This window comes from Ambystoma mexicanum (genome assembly GCF_040938575.1).
Source record: "Ambystoma mexicanum isolate Mex_15411 chromosome 12 unlocalized genomic scaffold, UKY_AmexF1_1 Mex_chr12_unloc.1, whole genome shotgun sequence".
Taxonomy (NCBI): domain Eukaryota; kingdom Metazoa; phylum Chordata; class Amphibia; order Caudata; family Ambystomatidae; genus Ambystoma; species Ambystoma mexicanum.
The window spans coordinates 7,904,066-7,915,139 of NW_027182322.1; the positions used below are offsets into that span (position 1 = coordinate 7,904,066).

The 11,074-nt window shown below is 45.8% G+C and overlaps 2 non-coding genes across 2 annotated transcripts; both read right to left on the minus strand.

Annotated features, from left to right (window-relative positions):
• Positions 1-1,419: 1,419 nt before the first annotated feature.
• On the minus strand, positions 1,420-1,492 carry TRNAM-CAU (transfer RNA methionine (anticodon CAU)). The gene has a single exon. It is a non-coding gene; the product is annotated as a tRNA-Met (tRNA).
• Positions 1,493-10,386: 8,894 nt separating this feature from the next.
• Positions 10,387-10,469, minus strand: TRNAL-CAG (transfer RNA leucine (anticodon CAG)). Its single transcript has one exon. It is a non-coding gene; the product is annotated as a tRNA-Leu (tRNA).
• Positions 10,470-11,074: the final 605 nt, after the last annotated feature.

Below are 11,074 nucleotides of genomic sequence, written 5' to 3' on the forward strand. Positions count from 1 at the left end.
GAGGGAGCTTGCCCACTCCAGGGCCGCCAACATGGAAGTGACCCTACAAAAACTCCAGCCGTCATTTTCCACAGCGATGGTTGCTCAAATCTCGGACAGACAATCAACGTGGAGCGAAAGTGGCAGCGGCTACACCCAGAACAGGGGGCAGCCTCGAGCACCAGGACCAACCGAATGTGGATGGTGTGGCGGTCAAAGGCACGGAAGGCGAAACTGCCCGGCGCAAGGCACCACGTGCGGAGCATGCGGCAGGAAGGATCACTACGCGAAAGTGTGCAGATCTGTGAACACGCCACTGCAGCCTCCACAAGGATCCCAGGAAAAAGGGTCATCGAAAAAAAAGAAACAAGGAACGCCTCCTGGTTCAAGCCCGTGCCCCAGCACCTCTGGACGGACTGCGAGGGGCCTCACGACGACAACGAGCAACAAAGCAGCGACGTGCCGGCGCCAGACCCCGAGGAGGAACACACAGGGGATTGCAGCTGGCAATCACCGAGACTGCGCAGCAGTGAGGACACATGCAGCGAAGGTGAGCAGACTTACGAACCAAGCGGGGACAGCCCCCACGCGAAGCGGTACAGTCTGAGAAAGACCACGAGACCGCCTACGAGGCTGAATGACTATGTATGCTAAGCCAACAGCAGTGGCAGGAGTTTATAGTTGAGCATGTTGCTTATGTTTGTTTTGTTAGGTTATTTTGAAATAAAGGAGGAATGTTATATCCGCCCTACGTCCCGCAGCGCGGTGACGTAGGGCAGTTTAATAAAAGCCCCGCCCCCTCGAGTGGGAGGCAGTTCCTGGCAAAGCGAAACCAGCGTGTGCGTGTGTTCTTTCAGCGCTCCTGCCCAGGCCGCGCTCCAGCCCACGCCGCCTCCTGGACCGGAGCCAGCCCCTTCGTGCTGGGCCTCCGGAGAACACAACAACTTTAAATGTGTGATTTGGGGCACTCACCTTCCATGCTGCCTTTGGTACCTTCCAGTGTCCGGCTGTGTACTAGCCTTTCAGTGGCCATTTAGTGTTTGACCCTCCCCTCTGTCATTCTGTCCCGTGATAATCGGCGGTAATTAATATGCTCGCTAAATTCTTTTCCATGTATTATCATGTAAGAACCCTGTGGTGGGCTGCTCAGTCTGTTTACCAAACTGTACGCAGGGCAGCACCCAAATGGGCCTCCACGAGCCCTGAACATTATTCTGCCTGCCCACCTTTTCCCACAGTGCCTGCTGCTCCACGGAGATAACTGCATTTCGACGAATTGGTTCATATCCTTAAAAGGATTGCCAATTTAGTATGCATAGACATTCAAATGCTGAACACATATAGTTGAAATGGCAGTTTGCTAAGGTAATAGACAATTGCAATCTATTTTTGCCAGTCTATCAAAAGCATGGATATTTAAAAAAGTAAACAAAAAAAATCTGCCCTTTGTGAGGCTCGAACTCACGACCTTCAGATTATGAGACTGACGCGCTGCCTACTGCGCTAAGAAGGCTCCTGCACAGCTCACTGGGCATAGCTATTTAAGAGTGACAATGCAATTGCCAGTTATGCACGTGTACTGTACATATGTGCATTCTTGTGTGGTCACATGTACCCCTTTAAATGGCACTAAAACTGGATTTTCGTTTTTGATCATCTCCATTTATACGATCGATGAGCACAGCTATTTAAGCCTGACCGTATAACTGCCAGCTATGGACGTGCATTGTGCATATGTGCATTCGTGTGCGGTCACATGTACGCCTCTTCTTAAACTGGATTCTCGTTTTTGATAATCTCCATGTATACTTTTAACCAAATAAAAGCCGGCAGTGTTAGAAAAACACTAAACGTAATCAAAACATTAAAACAGGTTCGATCCCCGGGTCCGCGCTTAGGTGTTTAAGCGCGTTATAAATAAGCAACTAAGATTAAAAAAAGAAAGAACGAACAATTCCTGTAACAGCGCCTCGATGCCCACGGGCTGTGTGAGCGCTTTAAAAATGCAAAATAAATAAATAGAGTACACCTTCAAATAAATGCCTACAAATTTGTTTAGAGAAAGTTTTACTTTCTTCCCTTCAACGGACATCCGATGTACACAGCTAGAAATCCAGGCCACACGTTAGTACATAGCTCTCAACCATTTCTGTTACAAAGGCGGGTGAAATCACCCGATTTTGTTTTTGGCGGGTGAGACGCCCATTGGAATGAATGGGCGTGCAGGAGGCTTGGCAGGTGAGTCAGCCCTTTACAGGGCAGGTGACACCCGCCAAAAGCATGTGAGTTGAGAGCTATGGTTAGTACAAACTCCAGTTACACCTCATAGGAGCAGAAGACACGCATAACAGTGCTCGAAATAGCGTATTTAATACGTAGCTTTCTTGGAAAGACGAAAAATATCCTAATCTTTCAATGGTCACTCTTCAATTTTAATATTGCTTACCAACATGAGGCAGACCAAAGCTATCAATAGAAGTCACCTAGGAATGATCCCCACAGGTGACCTTAAATGAAGCTGAACTAACCATCACAGTTTATTTGACAAGACAAATGGGGTCATTACGAGTTTGCCGGCAAATGGTAATAATGTTACTGGCCCCTGACATACCGGTAATACCGGCATATTAAGAGGTCAGGTGCCAACGGTAAAGAGTCACATAGGACTCCATGGGGGATTTTTCCAGTATTTCCGGCCCTTTTTTGCCGGCTCTTAGCTTGAGGCAAATCCTCCATCCCTACCAGCAAACTTGTAGTTTGCCAGTCCGGTACAAGTGCCACCAAATGTTATTATCGGCACTTTATAATCAGACTGGCAAACTTGCAATGACCCCCAATGACACCACTTCCTTCAGTGGGTGACTGTAAAGTGATATACATTTCATACAAGAATGGATCACCATATGTATCATTAATATCAGTGCGTATAGCCCCATATTACCAAATCACTGTGAGTGCAAGCAGATTCCCAAGGACAAATGATGATGTATTATTATATATAGCACTTACACTTAAGCGCTTTATATAAACGAATATACATACAATATCACCCAACCTGTGTTGGTACTCATTTATCAACCTCAGCAGGATGAAAAGCTGAGTAGACCTTGCTGGGAGTCGAAGCTGCAACCTGCAGATCACACACACACTGAAGCAGCCAGCACTCAACCCACTGAGCTATTTTACCAGCTATAGCGCTCAGAAAACCAGCCACTCCAGAAACAAAGAGCCACATACTTCTGGACACAGCTAATGAGCCTCAATGTAAAAGCTCTCCTTTTCAGACATTTTGTTGATAAATAATGCATTCTATAATTTTTATTTTACATGACCATATTTAACACACCAAACAATTCCCCTTTTTACATATTACCTTTGTTATGAGTCTTTATATCTTGAAAGTACATTTTCAAAATCCACATGCCATGTTTTGCTCTCAGTTATAAATATTTGCCCTGGATGTGGTGGAGAGGTTACAGTCTTGGAGACTTCAGCAGTTAGTTTCTATGGTTCTGGCCCTGTGCTGATGATTTCAGGGCACGCACGTTGTGGATATATGTGTGTGGACAGCTTTCGCCCACCCTTTTTCAGAGGGCGGACGCAAACCCTGTTGGTATTTTTGAGGCCAGCATTAATAAAAACTTTGCTTGCTCAAGTGTTCGGCTACTGAGATTTCACCCCAGGTTGCCCTGTTTCCAATGCAGACGCTTACTTTAGAGTAGCGCAGGGAAAGCAGCGCACTCACACGGCATCCCGTACTCTGGGCACTTGGTACCTCAAACATGCAAACAAACATCCTGAACAGCATGCCAGGGAGATAGGAAAGATAGACCCATTACAACAAAGCATTAATTGTGGCACAATGAAATAATCAAGGGCCACTAGATGTGCCATGGTCAAACATTTCTGCATTATACACAGGCTTTTAGGCACGAGGATTTTGTCAAATGACCAAGGACACAGGAATGTCTTGTGATGATCGCAACAAAGACAACGGCAGAAAAAAAACATGTTATAACTGTAACTTGTGAAAAGTGAAATGCATATAGTTTTTGACTGCATTGTGAATTTGAGGTGTTTAAGAACAGATGAAATCAGACTAATTCAGTGACTCACCCCCCTGAAGTGAATAAACCTTTAATGAGCCTAGCAATTATTGTACAGAATTCCAGAAAGACTATTTTCTATTCATATTCTTTCTTATTTATGGTCACTGCTCAAAGTGTTACACTTGTGGAACGCCCTGTTTTAAAAAAAAAAAATGTAAGAGGCCTGAACACGAAAGCCAGCCACTCCAGAAACAAAGAGCAACATTGCGCTGGCGACTCACGTGGAGCTTCCATTTTAAAAAAAAAAATTATGATAATTTTATTTTCTTTTTTCGGGGTAGCAAGGGAGACCACAGGGGTAGCAAAGGAGACCTCAGGGGTCGCATTTGCAACCCCTGCTGACCCCAAAATGATGTCCCTGCCCTCTACCGATATCAGGATATAACAAGGAGGTATGGGCTAGTACTGTGCCGCCTCTGAGGAGTGAAGGAAGGGAACTTTAATTTGCCCAGCAAGGCGTGGGTTGTGCAGCGTGATTGTACCAGCCGGCAGCGACAGAAGCCTCTATGAGCTCCCGGTGTAATGTTTCAGATGTGCCTTCTGTGTGTAGTAATTATATCTAATATCGGGGAGGTGCGTTTCATGCCTGATGTTGTGCCTTACTTTATGGTGGGGCACGTGGTCGATGGATAGGTGCACATTTAGGGCCTGTGTTAGGATCCAGGGAAGGCTCCCAGGAAAAGTATTGGAATATTTTTCATCAATAGCAACTACGCAATGAGTGTTCTGTTTGTTAGTGTGTATTTTGTATAAAATAAATAAATTTAAAAAAAAGAGAAACTTGGCATGTAAGCCATTCAGGAGTGGGGTAAAGTACCACCCAGATATTGCGCCCCTCAATAATTACTCAGAGCAAAGGGGATATGGTATTACAGTTTTATTGGCCAACCAACACATTGAGCCACACAGTTACAGCACTGTGTTATCATTATGCATATGTAAACTGGGGATATTGGGCCTCATTACACGGATGGCGCTAAGGGATTACCGGCACCGGTAAGGGCACCAGTGCCAGTAATCCCTTAGCAACATACTACGAGGTCCCTCAGTGGGTCCCGTCCTTAACGTGTGGCCCGACCACACGTTAAGGAAGGGACCCGCTGAGGGACATCAGGGCAAATCACGGTACCGCTAATGGCCTATGGGGGCTCAAATGGGAACGGGGAAGGGCCTTGGTGAATGGGGAATTACCGCCCCGCCAACCTTGGAATGGGGCGGTAATTCCCCCATTCACCAAGGCGGAATCAGTAAAATACCGGCAGCAACCATGGCGCTACTAGCGCCATGGTTACCGCCGTCCGTGTAATGAGGCCCATTGTCTTGGAGCATGAGGGTTATGTTCGGGAGCCGGGTGGTGGGCTCTTGGGAGGAGTGCTGAGGCAGTGGCGTCTCTAGCGCAAAGCCCGTGCTCAGAATGCCAGCTCCGTGAGCCCCTGTCACTTCATGCTCTGTAGTCTCACGAGAGGTCAGGCTACAGACTTCTCGCAAGTCTCCAATCTCTACATACCTCCTTTTGTTGAGCAGCGTGGTGTAACTCCAAAAGAAAGTCTGCAAATTGTACTGGTCTTTTCCTTTCTCTCTGGGGTCGGATTCTTCTGGACTCCTCGCTTCTCTGCTGGTACTCTGTGTCCATGGTCGATTCAGTTTGCAGTGATTTGTATTCCGAGTCTTGCTCGTTCGAGTTCCTTGACATCTCGCTTCATGGAAGTAGCTGCTGCTCACTGTCTGACTCATCAACCGCTATCTACTTTGCTTTGTGCCCCTGCTCATGACTTACTCCGTTGTGCGATTCGCTGGCCCCCTTTCAAACAGTGCTACTCATTCCATGTTCCATCTTCTCCCATCTTGAGTGCAAACATGGTTGGTCCCTCTTTGACTCACTCGGAGGGGTCTTCTGAACTTGGATCCTGTTACTGGGTGTATATGGGACTGTTTTATTTTAACAAGATCACCCTCCTGTACTTCATTGTTCTGAGGGTCTCTTTTTGTCGTTCCAGAGTTTCATGCAGGTCTTGCCTCTGCTCCGTCTCCAGACTAGTTCGTTCATGACTATGGTGTCATCCACCCTTACTTTTGACAACCAGGCAGGATGCTGCTCCTCTGCCTCTCAGCAGGTTAAACAGGTAACATTGGTATTATCATTGGGGGGTGAGGGGGTCAGGCAATGGGCAGCAACTGCTTCCTTTGCCGCGCTGAACGGATCCCTCCAAGATGACGTGGCCAGTTGCATTGCCCCTTTTATAAATCTATTAGCCTGTTCTACCAGCCCATTGGCCTGGGGATGATACAATGCTGCCTTTATCTGAAGTATGTTATTGTCTTTCAAGAACTTCTCCATCTCTCTGGAGACGAGTTGAACCCCATTGATCGTGACTAGTTCCTTGGGCAATCCTTTTCTTTGGAAGATTTCTTTAAGAATACCAACGATCGTGGACATTGTGATATCGTGCACAAACTCTACTTCCACCCGCTTAGATAATATACTACTTCAATTCCTTGCTTGTACTCAATTTCAATGGACCTATAAAATCCAATCCCAGTTTTTGCCACACATTTTCTGGTATCTCTGTGGGGTGCAATGGAGCCTGTCTCACCTTCAGCCTTTTTTCACAGTTGAGGCACTCATGACACTGAACTGAATAACCTCAGCCCTTTAAGATGAGTAGCAATTACCCTGGAGATGGATGGGGATGCAGATTTTATTCATACATCAATATCAAAAAGACTCGGGTAGTTGGCAAAAAAGATAACTGTTTTATTATCAATTATCTAAAACAGGGAGTTCCCCAAACATCAACGAATTTGCTCGATCCTCTTACTCAACTAGTTTCATAAAAAACTGAGCTTATATATCAAAAACTCGTCATCCTTGACCTATGTTACTACTAACGTCATCCTACGAGGCAAACTACAAAAACCTACGAGTAACCGTGATAGGCTCTAAGTGAACATATAAGTATATGATCTATATTACTCTAAAAGGTATGAACATGTGATTGGTTACTTATCATCAGAGGAGGCAACTCACCCTCCCTCTAAAATGACCACTTATGAACGTTACTAAATATTCGACGTCCCATTTGTTACACACACTATAGGACCCTTAATTACTCGGTGCATTACAATTGGTTGGCACTCTAACCTTCGTCAGTACTTTTCCACCCACGTCTAGCAGCACGCATGACTATATTAAACACACCAAAACAGTCCCTTTTTACATATTACCTTTCGTTATGAGTCTTTATGTTTCGAAAGCACACTTTCAAAATCCACATGCCATGTTTTGCCTTCTGCTGAATTGCTTTCTGGTATTTGTAGTCTTGCATTGAAGGTGGGGGGAATAATGCCAAAATTGTAAACCTTTTGCCTGGAATATTTCTGTAAGGATTTATATATTGGTGTGAGTACTTTACTATGGTTTGTGTACTTTTCAAGGCATCTTTATAAAACCGAGTATTGTTGAAAGACAAATGTGGGGGTGAAAGTGGAAAGGATGAGGGGGCAAGTGAGTAATGAATATTTGCCCAGGATATGGCAGGAGAGATTACAGTCTTGGAGACTTCAGCAGTTATTTTATATGATTCTGACCCTGTGCTGATTTTCAGGGCACAGTTTGAGGATATATGTGTGTGGCCAGCCTTCGGCCACCCTTTTTCAGAGGGCAGACGCAACCCCTGTTGGTATTTTTGAGGCTAGCATTAAAAAAAAACTTTGCTTACTCAAGTGTTCAGCTACTAAGATTTCTCCCAAGGTTGCCCTGTTTCCAATGCTGACGCTTACCCACAACACCACATGAAAGTGTCATTAAAGCCACGTTTCCTGTTTGAAGTTAGTTTTCCATGGAATATTTCATAATTATTTGCTGGGTTTAAAAGGTGGGCACCTTTTATACTTTGCCAGCATATTTATTGCAAACTCTTCTCTCTGGATTATTTTTCCAGGTTGATTACGCATTGATAATCTTCATTGCACCTATCCCACCCTTCCTCGTCCCAGTACTTGTGTATGAGGCACGTTGCCTCATTAACAAGTACTGGGATGAGGTAGTTGGACTTGGAGGTGATGTCTGGCTTAGTTACCTGTACTCTTCATTACTCCTAGACCCACTCTTCCTTGTCCCAGTACTTACCTATGAGGCAAGGTGCCTCATATGCAAGCACTGGGATGCGGAAGAGGTACATGGAGGTAATTTTGAGCCGAGGAGCTGATTTTGGAAGTTGGGGAAGGGAGGGAGAGGGGATGTGTGGGCGGGCAGGGGTGTGGCGGGCATTGGGCGCTAAATTCTAATGTTCATCCATGTCCAGGTTAAGCAGGCATGATATGTGTTATTAGTGGCTTGACAGGCAGTTTGGTGCAGCCAGTCTATTTATTTCTTATTTTGGCTTGTGTTTTATTGAACTGGGCATTCCTGATAAAGCAGTGTTGCTAAGTGTAATTACTTGGATAGACTGGCATTTTGGTGCTGCCAGTCTATGTATTCTTAATGTGGTGTGGCATGCTTTACTGTAATATGTTTACTACCTGTCTAGACTGGTCTATAATGTGCAGCCAATTGGACATGTTTTCATCGTGCATAGCTCTCAACTCACACGCTTTTGGCGGGTGTCACCCGCCTTGTAAAAAGCTGACTCACCCGCCAAGCCCCCTGCACGCCCATTGGTTTCAATGGGCCTCTCACCCGCCAAAAATAAAATTGGGTGTTTTCACCTGCCTTTGTGACATAAATGGTTGAGAGCTATGTCATCGTGTCATGGCATTTTTAATAGCAAAGCATTAACACATTAAACCATTAATGTTCCTGCGCACTCTTGGTTACTTGCATGTATTGGATTTTTATATTGGTGTTACCCTACAAAACAATTCCATGCGCTCTGGCTTTTTAGCCAATGTTTCTCAGAAAGTCTGCTGTATAATGCAATAAAACACATATTCATATCTTTCTCCCAGTGCATTGTGCGGCATGCCACTGCAGCAGCATGCTCGTGTGTATTGCGCAAGCGTGTAGTCTAGGCTCTCCCAGAGTGTGGTGCCACGCCACCCGAGCTGGGGGGGGGGGGCGGGCGGGTAGGGTGTCCAGCTGTCTCGGAATTCGCGGGATTGTCCCGCAATTAGGGACTCTGTCCCGCCATTTGCAGAGTGGCTGTGCGGGACACAGGTTGTCCCGACTTTCGTCAGGACAACCTGCCTCCAGCACAGCCCCTCTGCGAAGTGAAGTGGGCATTTACACAGCACGGCGATGCCGCCTGCTGCTTTCTTTCCCTGGGCTGCTTTGCAGCCCTGGCTCTTTTGAGCCTCCACGTCGAGCTGTAACGCTCTGACACCTGGTTTAATTGACATGCTAATGCTTTGTTCCTGGGGTCATGATGGTCATGTTTGCAGTTAAAAAAACGTGACCATCACCTCCCAAGGACAAACCATTTGCTTTTCAATTAAGCCAGGTGTTAAGAGCCATTAAAAAAATGTACATTTTAAAAGGGGTGGGTCAAACGTGAATGACGTTGTGACGTCATCACCGCCGTGGGGGCAAGTGGCCAGGGGGGGGGGGACTCAGCATGACTCGCAGCAGGTCCCCCAAGTTTTGTGCTACGCCACTGCTGAGGGTTTAGAGGTCGAGAAAGAACCAAGGAATGGTACATGTTTCGTTTTGACTTGAACGACGAAGGTAATCGGGTCCAGCGCAGAAAAGTTCCAATCTATTTAGGCAACACCACAAGGGCCACCCCATATGCAGCTTATTAAATATTTATTAGTGAGACTAGCTGTGAAATGTTCAGAAATCTTCTAGGTGTGCGAGAAAGCGGCAATGCACTGTGAATATCTTTTTTGTAGACAAGGTACTGATAAATAAACGTATGTGTCCTGCAGTTGTGAAGAGGATTTGATTCGTCAGTGATGTGTTCATATAACACAAAAACTGTATGTACTCGTAAAGCTCTCCTCGTCTTCCGGCAGAAGCAGTAACTGCAGCTCAGTGCATACACTGCAACATCCCCCACACGGGAAAGCAAATCAGCAAGTTTGCCAATCATTTAGCTCTGTGCCTAACAGCCGGAAGCTGCACACATCTAAGGGGCGTGAGAATTAGAAAGTGCTTCCTTCCTCCACTAACGCCAAAATACGTCGCACTGATAAGTGAAAATGTCTTGCATGTGTATACCGGGAAATTTACTTTCATGCCTTATCTCATGTGGTTGGTGGATGCAAATAGACTACAGGCAGAGCCGACAGTTTTCAATACTTACCCAAGTAAGTGGTGGACAAAAAGTTACCATTCAAAATAATTGTAGAACAAAATGAATGTCAGAAGTGGGATTCGAACCCACGCCTCCAGAGGAGACTGCGACCTGAACGCAGCGCCTTAGACCGCTCGGCCATCCTGACACGGTGCTATGAGTAAGACTGTGATATTCTTGATCATATGTTGAGCCTCGCCTTGCGTTGTGCTGTGTGACTTGGAACAGAAAATGATTGGTAAACCTTGGAATCAAAATAATCCCATATTTGGAAATCTGCATCTGTCCTCCTTCTAATGATGATCCCCGAGGTACGTTTGCTCGTGTGTCTCTAATAACGTTCAGATCTCCTGTTCTTCACCTCTCTACCCTTTCCATGCACTTTTCCCCTCCCCCCTCTCCCATGCACTTGCCCATTCTTAATGTCACTGGGCCTAGTAAGATCGCTGTTTTGTTCTCCCCTGTTCCCCTCCCTTGCCTTGTCGCGCTCTGAAACACTTGTGTACGAGCGGGATAGAAAAAAAATATCAATCAATCTCTCACCACACAAAGACAGGTTTGAGGTACAGACAGACCCTTCCCAAATACTAGGATTCAAGCATGTAATTAGCAGTTAAAACACACTACTGGAAGGCTAGCAGAGATATAAAGGTTGATCGGAAAACTCTGCATCAAGATTAGTTTGCATTCAAAGATGACAACTTTTACGAAGTGTCTCGATGGTCTACAATACAGTGCCCTCTTGACCCGCCA